This window comes from Mercurialis annua, linkage group LG2 (assembly GCF_937616625.2).
Source record: "Mercurialis annua linkage group LG2, ddMerAnnu1.2, whole genome shotgun sequence".
Classification (NCBI taxonomy): domain Eukaryota; kingdom Viridiplantae; phylum Streptophyta; class Magnoliopsida; order Malpighiales; family Euphorbiaceae; genus Mercurialis; species Mercurialis annua.
This window is the reverse complement of record NC_065571.1, coordinates 48,380,170-48,396,828: the sequence shown is the minus strand read 5'-3', so window position 1 is coordinate 48,396,828 and position 16,659 is coordinate 48,380,170. Positions and strand designations below refer to the sequence as shown.

General features: G+C 31.5%; 2 long non-coding RNA genes across 2 annotated transcripts; both read left to right on the top strand.

The window, feature by feature from the left end:
* Positions 1 to 2,705: 2,705 nt before the first annotated feature.
* Positions 2,706 to 4,983, top strand: LOC126670081 (uncharacterized). The gene is made up of 3 exons (XR_007638649.2): positions 2,706 to 2,794; positions 2,875 to 2,952; positions 4,189 to 4,983. It is a non-coding gene; the product is annotated as an uncharacterized LOC126670081 (long non-coding RNA).
* A 5,012-nt stretch (positions 4,984 to 9,995) lies between these two features.
* On the top strand, positions 9,996 to 12,273 carry LOC130014610 (uncharacterized). The gene is made up of 3 exons (XR_007638647.2): positions 9,996 to 10,084; positions 10,165 to 10,242; positions 11,479 to 12,273. It is a non-coding gene; the product is annotated as an uncharacterized LOC130014610 (long non-coding RNA).
* The last annotated feature ends 4,386 nt before the right edge of the window (positions 12,274 to 16,659 follow it).

Sequence of the window (16,659 nt, the reverse complement as noted above, 5' to 3'; positions counted from 1 at the left end):
ATTATAATTTTATGGAATGTGAGGAAATTATAGGTAAGTTTGTGATTAACGGCATCTTTAATTTGCGTGCAAAAATAGTAGGTTTGGGTAGTTAGCAGTCTTGAAAGAGACGGTGCCGTTTGGAGTTTGACACGCTGTCAAATTACATGGATCTTTGATAGGCCACGTAGAAATTAAATACAGGTTTTTGATAGATTTGTTCTTACAAAACTTTAAAAATTCCAAATTTATACCTCCTTTAAAAAAATACCGATTTTGTGTCTGGCTCCATTCAATCCGCACTCTTTAAATGCGGATTGGGTAGGCAATCCGCAAGAAGCTGCAAGAATGCAGATTGTGTGAAATATATTTGGTAAAATTTGTGTTTTAGTCCTTAATATAAATCAATAATTTATTATTTCCTTCTTATATTTGTCTTTATTATCAATATGAAATATGATTAATAGTCTGCTCAATCCTTTATTTCTTTAATTTATACGATCGTTCTTTTAATTTTTTTTAACTTAACAATCAAATATTCAATTAAACTCAATTACTTACGTATTATTTAAGCATAAAATTAATTAATAGGTGTCCTAAGAATTAGGTCGTAATTATAGTTTAATAATCGGTTTTAAACGGAACAAATGAAGTTTAGAGTGTAAATATATTAAAAATTAATATATCAATGTGCATCTCTAAATGTAGAGTTAAAAGTTTCGGATAAAATCTCAAAATTAAAATGAAGAAATTTAGAAGTTTCGACGTACTATAAAAATATATAAGTTAAGATATATATATATTATGTTTATAAATATATAATAAATAAATAAAAAGTAAACAAATATTCAATTTACTCCCTAAACTTCCTTCCTCATCATACGCCACCGCATCACTTCTTTTTTTTTCTTTTTTTATTTGTTTATTATATATTTATAAATATAATTTATAAATATTATATTACGTCGAAACTTTTAAATTTCGATATTTTACTTTCGAGATTTTCTCCGAAACTTTTAACTCTATATTTAGAGATATACATTGATATGTTAATTTTTAATATATTTACCCTCTAAATTTCATTTGTTCTGTTTAAAACCGGTTATTAAAATTTAAATTGCCAAATTTAAATTTTAAATTTCTATCATTACGACCTACTTCCTAGGACAACTATAAATTAATTTTACACTTAAATAATACGTAAGTAATTGAGTTTAATCAAATATTTGATCGTTAAGTTAAAAAAATTAAAAGAACGATCGTATAAGCTAAAGAAATGAAGGATTGAGCAGATTATTAACCATATTTCATATTGATAATAAAGACAAAAATAAGAAGGAAATAATAAATCATTGGTTTATATTAAAGACTATTAAAGACTAAAACACAAATTTTACCAAATATATTTCATACAATCTGCATTCTTAGAATGCGGATTGCAGCTTCTTGCGGATTGCCTACCCAATCCGCATTTTAAGAATGCGGATTGGGTGGACCCAGGCACAAAATCGGTATTTTTTTAAAGGAGGCAGAAAACTGGAATTTCTTAAGTTTCGTAAGAACAAATCCGTCAAAAATCCAAAATTCTGCCTCTTATGAACGTCGAATGTCTAGACTCCAAATTCCCACAATTTGTTCAGCTCAGCTATCAATGGTTATAGGAAAATATCGATTTGGTGTTTAGGATTTTTAGGCCTAGGGATAATAACTGTAAAAAACATGAATTCATCTTTCATACACATCCCTGGTGGAGATTGTAAGGTGTCTGTAATACCCCTAAAAAATTGGAATCGTAAATTGGACCACGTGTCGAGTTTTGGATCAGCGGAGTGGCGGTAATGGAGGAATTTTGAAAAGATTAAAATAAATAAGACCCCAGAAGGTCGGTTATAAAATTCCAAAAGGAAAATTTTGAAATTTATATCGAATAAAATAAATGAAATTGGGACTAAGGGAAGTGGTTAAAATAAAGTTTAAGTCCCAAAATAATAAATAATAAATTAATTTTCGGAAATTGCAGATAAAATATTATCGATGGAAAATAATAATTATGGTTTAGTATTATTTATTTGAGTATAAATAATACGTATGTGTAATATCCCGTAAAATTTTAATTTATTTTTCGATAATTTCCGACAATTTTTCTGGTCGTTTTGAAGTAACTTCGATGATAGCGGTTTGATTCGAGTTGGTTGGTTTGGGGTTGAGTTTATTGGATTCAACCAATTAATTGTTTTATTATAAAAATAAAAATAAAAGAAATTTTAATCATTCCCGTTCGAGAATTTAAACATTCCTTGAAACCTTTCATTCGGCCCTTTTCGATCTCTTTTACGGCTCGTTTCCTTGCATTATTTAAAGTCGGTTTCTGTAATATCCCGTATTTTTCATTTATTATTTTAAATTATTTTAAATGATATTTTTTTTGTGCATTCCGTCAAGCTTTAGGTATTTTATTTTTTATTATTATTAAATTAAATATGTTAAGCATGAATTTTGTTATTTAAAAAAAAAAGGAAAAGTAAATTGTTAAGCCCATGCAATTTTTTTTTTTACATAAAAAGCCCATGCATTGTCAACATGAAAGGCCATACAATCTTTCAATAATTAAGAAAAGCCCATGCAATCCATTAATATGAATTATGCAGCAAATGAGATATTGCAGTTGCGTGAATCTCCTTTATATACATACATATCTAAGTTTAATTTCAAACCCTTTCTTTTCTTTCGTTTTAAACAAAACCCTAGCCGACCTTTTCATATATAACGCTCTGAGACATCATCTTCAACATTCCTTTCGTTCGTTCTCTATACGGTAAGGATTCATGTTACTTTATTCATTAATTCAATCGATATCGTCAATATCGTTCTTGATACGTATCTCGTGTGTTTTAGCTTTAATCTGAGATTTTCTTCGATCATTCATCTCTATTCATCGTCCTCGTTAATCCCTACGTGTTGGAATCAAAAACGGTACGTGAAACTAACTCGTTTAAAAGCCGCTACGGTTCATCGTTTTCCCTTGTTCTTGCTGCCGTTTTCCTTTTTGTTACTGCCATGGTTTCTTGAGTTTTGAGTTGAGTTATTTATGCATTAAAGATAAGTAAAAAGTAGATTTTTCCATGAAACGATCCCTCCCATTGTTAAGGGCTGGTTCGGCCTTTATATGTCGAGATTTCACGAACTTTTGACTCGGTTTTGTAAGATGTTGATGCTGCCGTTTTTTTTTATTAAATTCATTACTGCCATTACTTGTTCATGTTATTTAGTTATTTGTTTTGACTTTATGATGCTTTGGATTTAAAAATGTGTCCATAATAGTATAACTGTCAAGCCTGAAAAAACGTACCATGCATGCTTTCAATATTAAAACTATTATTAATTAGTTGTACTTAAGCTTGGTTTCTGTCCTTGTTTCATGCACTGGTTATTTATAAATTATGCCTTATGGTTATGATTTGTTCATATGTTAATTTTGTTCATTGTTTTAGTAATGGATTTTGGCGGAAAGTGTGTCATTCAAATTATTGGGTTTTATTTTGTTAATTATGTTGGACTTTGGCTACTTATTGATTTGAATTTTCCATTAATAAAAGGTTTATAAATTTTAATTTTTGAATTAAATTGTTTTGTAATTATAGTCGGGAAATGATAACTATATTAAAAACCAATAATTTATAATTACTCGGATAATTATTAAATTTTGAAATTTATTGACTAGACGTGTCAATTTGACGTTTTAGATTTTAAACGTTTTCTTAATTTATTTTAATTAAGTAAATTGTTAGTAACTTTGGTTACTTGAGTTTTAAGTTAATGAGTTCCTTTTTAAATATTGATTCATTATTTTATCAATTGTTATTTTGAAATTATAAACTATGGTTTATAATTTTGAAAGAATATCTGGGTCGGGTTTGACTTGGGTCACCCGACGTGAGGTAGCTTGGTAGTTATCGGTAACTCGGCTAACCCACTATTTGGAAATTGATCTAATTTATTATTTAATATTTATTTAAATAATATTTTCCGAAACGGATTTTAAAGCAAGAACTCAATAAACTTGTATTATTTTGGCATTATAATTTATTTGGGTTTTGTGTTGGCTCTGGATTATGTTACCTTGACGTGTTGTGTGTGCTAGTCCTATGTGGTGTCTAGTACTCTCTAGAGTTAGGGTCTGTTTTAATTATCATTTTATAATTTGTTTAGACTCGTCGACTGTTCGTACTTCAGAGGCGAACCAGAGTTAGATTACTTGCCAGGTTTCACGTGGAATAGCAAGCAGTGAGTTTATATCTCTATTTACCTCTTTATTAAGCAAATATTATATTTTGTATATGTATATGTATAAACAGCTTTTGAACTGTTTTCCGGCATTGTGGATTTAATTTGGAACGTGCTACTCGATGGGCATCATCGGGACTGCGTGCGCACCGGTAATGATTATGGCATTGAGGTAGGTTCGAGATACATCTCACCTTAGTGAGGGCACCGGTGGAAGATACGTCTCCTGGGCTCACTATTTATTAAGTGATAGTCGGGGATCGGTTTTTGAGATACGTCTCACCGACACGACAATGGATTTAGAATTGTGGTTTAGGGTTTCATTGATAATCCACAATGAACTAATGTTTTATTAAACGTTTTTAAGGTTTTCAACTTAATAAATGTAAATGGTTATATAAACTCTACTCAGTAAATCTGACCCCGTTGTTTTCCCAAATTTTCCAGGTTTATGATTTGAGCATTAGTCGATCTCCGTTTCTTCATTCCCGGAGGTTCTTTATTTATTTTCAGATTAAAAGAGTCGAACTGTTTTAAACTCTTAGACCGCAGTAGTAGTATTGGATTATTTATGTTTTAGTCTTATACTTAATGTTTTAGACTATTGTTTGTTGATATAGTTCAACTATGATTTATCGCTTTAGCATGATTACAGTGTTTATGGAATTATATATATTGCCATGCTGTTAGACATTATTTGCAATAAGCGTATTTCAAATATATGTTGTTATACTGTACTGCTAGATTAGGCTGAAGTCTCGGTTGCCCCCGAGCATGTGATTTTCTGCAGGTTTAATTGTTTTAAATGTTATAAATTGGTTATCCGCAAGGCTAGCTACGGGTTTTGGTACAACCATACCCATACCCTAGCGCCGGTCACGATTCATGAAAATGGGTCGTGACAAACTTGGTATCAGAGCTTTGGTTTCAAACCAAGGCCTTATGCATGATATGTGTTAAGTGTTTTTGGCATGATAAGTTAATGTCGTGTCATAGGAGCTACTGCGGAATTAGGATTCGTGTCTTGTCTTTTGAAACGTCATCTTTTGTTTTCAAACTTTCAGCCTACATCCTATAGGTGATGTGTGTCAGTCATTATTTAGTGTTGCTGCTATGATTGATAATTAATTTCACTTGGATGTTATTTGCCGTGTTTTATCATGTTGAGGTTATTTCACTTGGGTGATTATAATTGCTTTCGATTTCTCGGAAAATCTTAGGTTGGTAAATTTTTCTAAAACTCATACTCGGGTGTGATGTTGTTTGTAGAACTTTGGCTTTTATGCCTTTAATAATTTTTCATAACATTAGAATATTAGGTGAATAGTTTCGGCTTTAGCCGAGAATATTGATTATTAAAAATTATATTTTGTTAGGCTTTGACTTTTTTTTTCTAAATAAAAAATTTTTGGGTTAAACTTTTAAACGTGTTTTGTGGTCATACATGGTTTGACCACCTGTTGTTTTAAGGATTTTCATTGAGAAAATTATTTTATTCGATTTGTGTTTTGACACAGAATCAGAAAAGAAGTTGAGTTTTAATTCTTTATAAGTTTGATTTTGGTTAATTTACCAATAAAAGAAATTCTTGTGTTTTGAAATATTATGTTGGTTTGATGTTGACAAACGATGATTTTCTAAATGATATTATTTACAAGATGATTTGTCGTGTTAAGAATTTAACGTTAATTTTATTTTGTCAACATCTTGAAATTTTTGGAATTTACGAAATGTATGTGTGAGATCAAAGATTTCTCACTTGAGTTTTTAAATTGTTGTTTGAGCAATTGGGTTACGTTGAGCTCCTAAAATTTTAAGGGATGTAAATTTTATTAAAATATTTTCCGGATTTGCAAATATTTTGAATACGTTTTATAAAAGTTCGTTTTGGGTTCGACTTGGGTCACCCGAATTTAGGAGTTGACCTTAGAAGTTGTAATGACTCGGCTAGCTCGACGATTTTATGGTTTGAGGTACTTGGGTATCCGTTTTAAAGTAATTGATTATAAGAAGAGACTTTTACAGATAGTGATTTTGTTTTAACCGTGGGGCTCAACTAAAAGTTTGGAAGTTTTGTAAATGACCTTAAATTTCAAAATGAATTTTTAAAGCGTACTCTTATAAGATGATATAATATCAATTTGATTTTGATACGAAAATTCAAGCTTGTTGTAGCATGTCTTGATTTTGGTCTTTTAAGTATGTTGGGCTGATTTTGCTGAATGTCATGTTTGGTTAAACTATTTTGATTGTTTTTATTTTGTCTCTTCGTTTGGAGTAACACGTGAGATGAATTAATTCACGTGGTCATGGATGACTTAACTTACTGTATGGTCTTAATTTGTGAGTAAGATCTTTGGTTAGACCTCAGTTACCTTTGTCTTAATTTTTAGTTTCGATGGGTTTGGTGATTTTTTTTTTTTTTTGTGGATCGATATCTTTGGGTTTCGATATCGAGAAAGATGAGGGAAAAACCTTGTAATGGATGATAGTCTCTGATTATCCTAGAAAGGATATTGGAAATTCTAAATCGAGAAGATAGATTAGTATATTAATACTCTATGTTTTTTTGTCAAAATTGGACGATGCGAGGCGGGAACTGGTGGTAAGTTTTGTATAAATATATGTGATGTGTTGTTTTCTCTTAATTAAGTTTCGGTTTATCTAGATTTTTATTGGATATTAATTTATATTTATGAGTGTTAGTGGAGATATCGTGTTAAATTGTTTTGGTGGTATCGTATGATTTGAGAGATTGTAAATATGGAATTGGAGGAATATTTTAAGGTTGCGTTCGAGAATTTAGTTATGCTAAGTGCGGTATATCGTTATAAGTAAATTAGAAAACTTTCGTAAAAATTTACGATTTTGATTTGAGGATTATTGGATTAAGGGATTTGGTTATGCTCCATTTTTTTTACACTGGAATTTTAAAAGTAAGTTGTTTTTATTGATTCGATTTTTTTTTCTTTTCTTTTATTCAAATGTTTCGGTATATTGATATAAAGGTGTTTTCGTAACAAAGATATTTGTATTGCTAATTTTACGTCTTGATGAAAAAAAATATATATCAAATTTGGTTTAAAAAGGAGAATAATAAATTTTTCGGTTGAACGATTTCTTCAAAACCTGTTTTTATTTAAGCATGACTTTAATTTTGGATGTTTTGAAACTTCAATGTGTATTTTGAATATGGTGGATTTTTCCATGGTTTGAATTTTACGAAAAAGGGTAAATTATTTTAGCAAGTTTGATTTAAAGATAACATAAGTTTTGTCAGTTGAACTGTTCATAAATTTGCGAACTTATTAAAAAGAAAGGAGAATATGCGAATTAATATATGCAAATATTTTGAAAATTTTCAGGGGTTTACAAAACTGATGGTTTTCCAATGGTAAAGGTACTTCGATTTTGATATATAAAACAAGGTGTAAAATGTTAAGTATTTTAAAAGAGAGGTGGAAATTTTTGAATATAAAATGTTCTGCGTATTTGAAAATTTTATACTTCCATAGGTTGGTTTTGAGCATAACTAACAATCCGGTCAGGTAAATTGGTCGTAGTGATTTCTTGTTGTATACGAGGTTATAGTCAATCGATGGAATAATTTTGAGAATTTTGATTTGATTTGGGTATATGAACTAGTTGATTTGAAAAAAAAAATCTGATGATTGTGTTTGGTGAGTTTTGATAACAAAGTTAGTTAGTCGACACTGTAGATTGAGGGTTTAATTGTTGAGAGTTTTGATATCGTTTTATTCGAATATTAAAATCTTTTTGTATGGAATAAAGTTAAGTCAGTGAGACATAGTTAGGATGTAAGTTGATGATTAGATACTTAGATTATTACGACCTATTTTATTTTTAAATGATTGGAGGAATAACTAGGATTGAGATTTTGTTGCTAATCTAGAGATTCTGTTATCATGAGTTAAGTTACGTATACTTTTGAATGACGGTAAGAGTTTTGTGTTTCTGATTCACGAAGTTAATGGTATTATCAAAATTGGTGTAAATCGTTGGACCAAATGACTCAAATAGTGGTTATTTTTTTTCCTTTTGCCAAAATATTATTTAGTTATTGTGGAGCATTGTTATCGATTGCTTTGGGTGTCGAGCTGGATATAAGTGGATAAGCGAGTAGGTGTTGTAGAACGTAAGATTTTATCAGCTTGTATTTTTAATACCCTATATGAAACGATAAAGTTTGGAATTGTAAGAACTATAGTTGAGTTTAGGCCTTGTTCTTGCACTTTGATAATGTGGAGTTAGTAATCTTATAGATTTAAGTTAGTTTTGGAAGCCAACTTGTAAAAGAGTATTTGTGGCTCTCAATTGGATAATTGTTGATTATTTACATTATGCCGATCGAGTGATCGTTAGGGCACTAAGTTGTTAGAATTAGAGTTTTGCGCATAAGTGTGTTGTGACCGTTTAATTGCGAGTCGGTTTCAGATTTAAAAAATTCGAGGTCGAGTTTTTCATAGGTTGGGGAGAATATAATACCCCATATGTTTTCGGCGTGTTTTGTCTTGTGTTGACCTTCCCGAGTGGAAATTTTTTTTGGAGTTATCATTGCGAGAGATTCGAGGTTTCGTTCTAGATTATTTTAAGTTTTTTTAATCAAAACTTTAGTGGGATAGTTTGTTTTTCCTCGTTAATGTCACCTAGATTTGGTGTTATCGTTAATGTCAAGTAAAAGTTAGTGTTATTACTTTTTATGACCATTTGAGATTGTTTAGTGTATGAGTTGTAGTTTTGAGTTATTGTTCAAGGAACAACCTGTTGGGTTTTGCTTACGCAAGCGCTTAAGTGTGTGGCTTGTGGTGCCATTTTTAGCATGTTTGTTATTTTGGATTTTATCGAACATTCTGGGTACGCGTTGTTAATTGTTGACTAGTTAAGTAATGTTGAGTTCCGTTACTTTTCAAACTTCATGTTGTTTTATCAAATGAATTTTCAGATTTTAAACACTGATTGGGTTTTTTTTTTTGGTTCGGGTTTGACTTGGGTCGCCCGACACGTGATTAAGCTTGGAATTCCTGGTTGACTCGGCTAAGTACCATTTTGTTTTGTTTTAAGTTGTTTTACCAAATGGTTTGAAAAGGTTTCCGGATTATGTTTCAAATGGAACCCGATAGGGCTTAACTGCTGTATGGTTTTGGTTTTATTGGTTACTTAGTTGAGGAATGTTCTTAAGAGACGGAGTTCGTAACGCGTAATTATTATTATTGCTGTCCTTGATTTCCTTGGGTATCTGGTTCGTGAGTTTTAAGTTGGTTATGTGCATCTTGTATATAATTTTATGTTGTGCATTACGTTAGTCGTTTTTGCGTTCTAAATTCGAGGACGAAATTTTAATAGGTTGGGGAGAATGTAATATCCCGTATTTTTCATTTATTATTTTAAATTATTTTAAATGATATTTTTTTTGTGCATTCCGTCAAGCTTTAGGTATTTTATTTTTTATTATTATTAAATTAAATATGTTAAGCATGAATTTTGTTATTTAAAAAAAAAAGGAAAAGTAAATTGTTAAGCCCATGCAATTTTTTTTTTTACATAAAAAGCCCATGCATTGTCAACATGAAAGGCCATACAATCTTTCAATAATTAAGAAAAGCCCATGCAATCCATTAATATGAATTATGCAGCAAATGAGATATTGCAGTTGCGTGAATCTCCTTTATATACATACATATCTAAGTTTAATTTCAAACCCTTTCTTTTCTTTCGTTTTAAACAAAACCCTAGCCGACCTTTTCATATATAACGCTCTGAGACATCATCTTCAACATTCCTTTCGTTCGTTCTCTATACGGTAAGGATTCATGTTACTTTATTCATTAATTCAATCGATATCGTCAATATCGTTCTTGATACGTATCTCGTGTGTTTTAGCTTTAATCTGAGATTTTCTTCGATCATTCATCTCTATTCATCGTCCTCGTTAATCCCTACGTGTTGGAATCAAAAACGGTACGTGAAACTAACTCGTTTAAAAGCCGCTACGGTTCATCGTTTTCCCTTGTTCTTGCTGCCGTTTTCCTTTTTGTTACTGCCATGGTTTCTTGAGTTTTGAGTTGAGTTATTTATGCATTAAAGATAAGTAAAAAGTAGATTTTTCCATGAAACGATCCCTCCCATTGTTAAGGGCTGGTTCGGCCTTTATATGTCGAGATTTCACGAACTTTTGACTCGGTTTTGTAAGATGTTGATGCTGCCGTTTTTTTTTATTAAATTCATTACTGCCATTACTTGTTCATGTTATTTAGTTATTTGTTTTGACTTTATGATGCTTTGGATTTAAAAATGTGTCCATAATAGTATAATTGTCAAGCCTGAAAAAACGTACCATGCATGCTTTCAATATTAAAACTATTATTAATTAGTTGTACTTAAGCTTGGTTTCTGTCCTTGTTTCATGCACTGGTTATTTATAAATTATGCCTTATGGTTATGATTTGTTCATATGTTAATTTTGTTCATTGTTTTAGTAATGGATTTTGGCGGAAAGTGTGTCATTCAAATTATTGGGTTTTATTTTGTTAATTATGTTGGACTTTGGCTACTTATTGATTTGAATTTTCCATTAATAAAAGGTTTATAAATTTTAATTTTTGAATTAAATTGTTTTGTAATTATAGTCGGGAAATGATAACTATATTAAAAACCAATAATTTATAATTACTCGGATAATTATTAAATTTTGAAATTTATTGACTAGACGTGTCAATTTGACGTTTTAGATTTTAAACGTTTTCTTAATTTATTTTAATTAAGTAAATTGTTAGTAACTTTGGTTACTTGAGTTTTAAGTTAATGAGTTCCTTTTTAAATATTGATTCATTATTTTATCAATTGTTATTTTGAAATTATAAACTATGGTTTATAATTTTGAAAGAATATCTGGGTCGGGTTTGACTTGGGTCACCCGACGTGAGGTAGCTTGGTAGTTATCGGTAACTCGGCTAACCCACTATTTGGAAATTGATCTAATTTATTATTTAATATTTATTTAAATAATATTTTCCGAAACGGATTTTAAAGCAAGAACTCAATAAACTTGTATTATTTTGGCATTATAATTTATTTGGGTTTTGTGTTGGCTCTGGATTATGTTACCTTGACGTGTTGTGTGTGCTAGTCCTATGTGGTGTCTAGTACTCTCTAGAGTTAGGGTCTGTTTTAATTATCATTTTATAATTTGTTTAGACTCGTCGACTGTTCGTACTTCAGAGGCGAACCAGAGTTAGATTACTTGCCAGGTTTCACGTGGAATAGCAAGCAGTGAGTTTATATCTCTATTTACCTCTTTATTAAGCAAATATTATATTTTGTATATGTATATGTATAAACAGCTTTTGAACTGTTTTCCGGCATTGTGGATTTAATTTGGAACGTGCTACTCGATGGGCATCATCGGGACTGCGTGCGCACCGGTAATGATTATGGCATTGAGGTAGGTTCGAGATACATCTCACCTTAGTGAGGGCACCGGTGGAAGATACGTCTCCTGGGCTCACTATTTATTAAGTGATAGTCGGGGATCGGTTTTTGAGATACGTCTCACCGACACGACAATGGATTTAGAATTGTGGTTTAGGGTTTCATTGATAATCCACAATGAACTAATGTTTTATTAAACGTTTTTAAGGTTTTCAACTTAATAAATGTAAATGGTTATATAAACTCTACTCAGTAAATCTGACCCCGTTGTTTTCCCAAATTTTCCAGGTTTATGATTTGAGCATTAGTCGATCTCCGTTTCTTCATTCCCGGAGGTTCTTTATTTATTTTCAGATTAAAAGAGTCGAACTGTTTTAAACTCTTAGACCGCAGTAGTAGTATTGGATTATTTATGTTTTAGTCTTATACTTAATGTTTTAGACTATTGTTTGTTGATATAGTTCAACTATGATTTATCGCTTTAGCATGATTACAGTGTTTATGGAATTATATATATTGCCATGCTGTTAGACATTATTTGCAATAAGCGTATTTCAAATATATGTTGTTATACTGTACTGCTAGATTAGGCTGAAGTCTCGGTTGCCCCCGAGCATGTGATTTTCTGCAGGTTTAATTGTTTTAAATGTTATAAATTGGTTATCCGCAAGGCTAGCTACGGGTTTTGGTACAACCATACCCATACCCTAGCGCCGGTCACGATTCATGAAAATGGGTCGTGACAGTTTCTAAATGAAAAACCTAGATCACGCTGCAAACAAGCCCTAGCCGTTTTTCGTTTGTTCTTTCGCTGAGAAACGAAGCCGTAATCATCCTCCAAAGATCGCTGTTCAGTAAGTGTTCATAATTTCTATAATTTCCAGATTTTACCTTTGAACGATATTCCGTATTGTTGATCGTTCTTACTCGTTTTTAGATCGAAAGTGAAACCGATTGATTCCAGACGTTCCCGACTCACGTATCTACGTTTCCCTATCTCAGTTTCGCTGAACGGTACGCTATCGATCTCGTTCTAATCAATCTCGTTTCATCGTTTCTTTTTGCTATGTGTTCTGTTCTTGGGTTGTATGGCTTCTGCTGATTTTGTTCTTCACTGTTGGCCATGTCTTTGCTTAGTTTTGGTTATAAATCCTTTGGGTCTTTGTTAGTTTAAGCTTTCGATTTGTTTCAGTCCATCGTTCTGAGTTTGTTCTTCGTAAGTTTGGATCGGTTTCCTGCCGTATGTTACATATGGTTTTGTTCTTCTTTTGAATTGGAAAATGTCGTGGTTGTGTAGTAGTTAAATGGTGTGATGTATATGATTTGGTTATAATGTAAGATTCATGTTGAATTTGGAAAACTTAAAGGTTCATAATTGATGTTTTTGGCTTCTGTTTTGGTTTGGGCATGGCGGGTCTGCTGTTTGTTCAATTGAGGAAGATGATTGGCCAAATAACCATTTTAATCACCAAAGACTTTAACTTTAATCAACTTAATCCTTAAGGTTAAACTTTAAACTAATAACTTGGGTTTTATTTGTTTTGAAATTAAATAGTGATAACGTTAGATTATTATTATTTAATTAATATAATTACTCGGGTAATTATATTATGTTTCGAATTGGTATAATTTGGCTAAATTACAATTTAGCCCCTAAACTTAGTTTATAACTTGATTAAGTGGATTTTTGATTAATAACTTTGTATTTGGTTTTAATTATAAACAAAAGCGATTGAATTGATTTTGGATATCTTTTGGCAAAAGTACGGTTTAATCCCTATTGGCTAAAGTTCAATTTAGTCCCTAAACTTTTTATGACTTATTTAATTAAGTTTTTGGGTTGTAACTTGGGTTACTTAAAATTAAAGTTATTAAGTTCCGCTTCTAAAATGGGTTATTATTTTATAGAATTATTTTATAAATATAAACTCGAGTTTATATTTGATAAACGTTTTGAGTTGGGTTAGACTTGGGTCACCCGATGATAGGAGTATTTTACTCCTATATTTAGGGTCGATTTTAGTCGATTTTCATTATGTGTAGTATTGTTTTTATACATTATTTGGCGTTTTTACGTTTAATAGTGTTTGTTAGTGTTTCAGTGGAAATTAGGTGAAAATCGACTATTTGGGGCAAAATTATGGTGGATTGCGTGTACGAGTAAAAAGCGTAGCTTGCGGACGAAGGAATTGACGTTCACGAACGAGATTGAGAAAAAAAAGGATTGTTCCGTTCGAAAAAAGATGAGTCCCGAACGGAAAACATGCAGAGTGAGCATGAGTCCCGAACGGAAAAGCCTTGTCCCGTTCGGGACTCAAGAAGGAATCTGATATCAAAAGCTTTCGGCCAACAAGTTTTTTCGAACGTGAATGGTTTGTTCCGTTCAGGAAAGAAGAAAATTAGGCATGTCACGAACGGAACCAAGGGTTTCCCGAACGGGACAAGAGTAAAACACGCATGCTTCAGGATTTGATTTGGACTGAAATTCTTCCTCAACCCACAATTACAACTCCTATTACAAATTGATTTGTAATATGAATTAGAAGACTCCGGAACTTCTCCTACTATATAAAGACCTTGTACTAGACTCAATTTAAGATGTAGAATACGTAGAATAATTTAGATTACATTAGTTTTATTTTCATTCTCTTAAAATAGCGTTTTAGTTTTCTGTTTCTCAGCAGTTTATAAGTAGTTTATAATTAGTTTTTGTAAGACGATTGTTGAAGATTTCAAGCTTAATCAAGACGATTCTTTCCGAAATTGACAACTCCGGTATTTATTGTTTAATTATGCTTTCTTCTTCATCATCCTTCTTGTTTTGTTTCAGTTTTAATATGAGTAACTAAAACTCTTGTTCGAGGGTTGATATGAACTTATAAATTGGTAATTACTTGGATTGGATGGATTAGTATTAATTCGTGTCTTAATTATTAATCTTATTGCTTGGATTAAATTAGCTACTTAGTTCATGAGTTTGTGTTTAGTTAACTAATTGAGAGATTGTTAATTAAATAGACATAGATAATTAAGAACTTAGAGGAAAACGCCGTGAGAGCGGGTTGGAATTTAGGTAGTCGTTGAGTTTGCTTCATAATTATAATTTGATTATTTAATTCAGTTTTAATATCGTGAGAGCGAGTTAATAATTGGTTAGTTAATTAGGTTGTAATTTTATTCGGATCTTTGAGGCTTGAGAGGGCGGGATTCGGTGCTTTAGAATAGCTCGATTCGCGATAAAATCACTAAGAAATCCTATTCCATAATTTTGCTTATTTATTTGGGATTATCAATCCTTGAACTTTTTAATCTTATTGTTTTAAATCATATTTTATTATTTGTTTTCAGTTTATATTAGTTTAATTAAATTACAAAACCCTATTGATTTTTCTAGCTAGCCGATTAAAGAATATTTGAAATTAGTGATTAAGTCCATTGTCTCTGTGGGATCGATACTTGGTCTTCCAAGTTATATTACTTGAGCGATATCGTACACTTGCGATTATTTGCCAACAAGTTTTTGGCGCCGTTGCCGGGGACAATTGTGTACTTAATAAATTAAGAGTATTATATTCTTGATTGTGTTAGCTTTTATTTTCTGTTTTTTATTTTTATTTTTTTGTGTTTATTGGATTTTACGTGGGGTGTTCTTGTTTTTGGGTGTGCAGGAAATTTGATATTTGTTGGTTTATCCTCAATTTATTTTTGGTGTACATATTTTTGAAAGAGTAATGGCATGGAATCAAAATTATCTGCAGTACCAAAATTTTCAGTATAACTGTGAAATTTGTGGGGATTTTGGTCATACTCGAGCTGACTGTCATGTACTCTATCCAGATTGGAATGGACATGCCAACTATATGGGTGATCAATGGCAAGCTAGTGAAACTTATGGTTGGAACGATACTTGGGAGAACTTCAATGAAAATTTGAACTTTAATTCAAGTTATCACCCACATCAAAACGAATGGGATTTCAATTCCAACTTTGATAATGAACCACAACAATCACCGGATTTTCAGCAAAATTGGAATGTGGATGAAGGAAGCAAGATTGACGAATTCATTGAGGAGATGAGAACCGGTTTCCAAAATCAAGCCGCGGTCAACCACCGTCTTGAGACGCAAATTTCTCAATTGGCTATTTTGATTCAAAATATAGCTCAAGATGGTCTACCATCTACAACAGAATCAAATCTAAAAGAGCAAGTAAAAGTAATTGAGCTTCGAAGCGGAAAATCACTTGACAATCCATATGTTACGAAGGTGGTTCAAGTTGACGATGTGCCGATCAATAGTGAGGATGAGATAGCTGAAATTCCATATGTCAATGCTTTAGTTGGACATCATCCAACAAAGGTACATGTAGATGTTGAAAAAGAACAGTGTGAGGATGGTGAACTTGAAACTCCGATTTTCCACCCAGTTACAACATCCATGAGCTTAAATAATGAAAGTGGAGAGCAATTTGGTATTACGGTACTCTACGAGGAATTTAATAAAACCTTTGATTTTAAAGATCCATTCTTAGAAGGGTTTGATTCCAAGTATGATGGAAATAATACTAAATATATGAATATGCTTCATACTCCTCATGTTCCCTGCTATAGAGTACAAGCATACTCTATATCATTCAAGTATTATTTGAAGGAGCCAACAAGGAAAAAGAGGAAGAAGATGCTACCAAGACGGCTTCCTCATGTTAGGTTTTATTTTTAGCAACCTTATGCGAAGAGTCAAGCTTTAGACTCTAACTAAAGCGCACTTGGGAGGCAATCCCAAGAGGTATTATTTTCCTTTCATCTTACACTCATGTTTTTCAATTTTTTTTTTATTTCATTACACTGAGGACATTGCATGAAATAGTGTGAGGATGGGGGAAAAACATATCGTTTAGTTAGGATTTTTTATTTATTTTATTATTATTATATTTTCTTAGGGTTAGTTT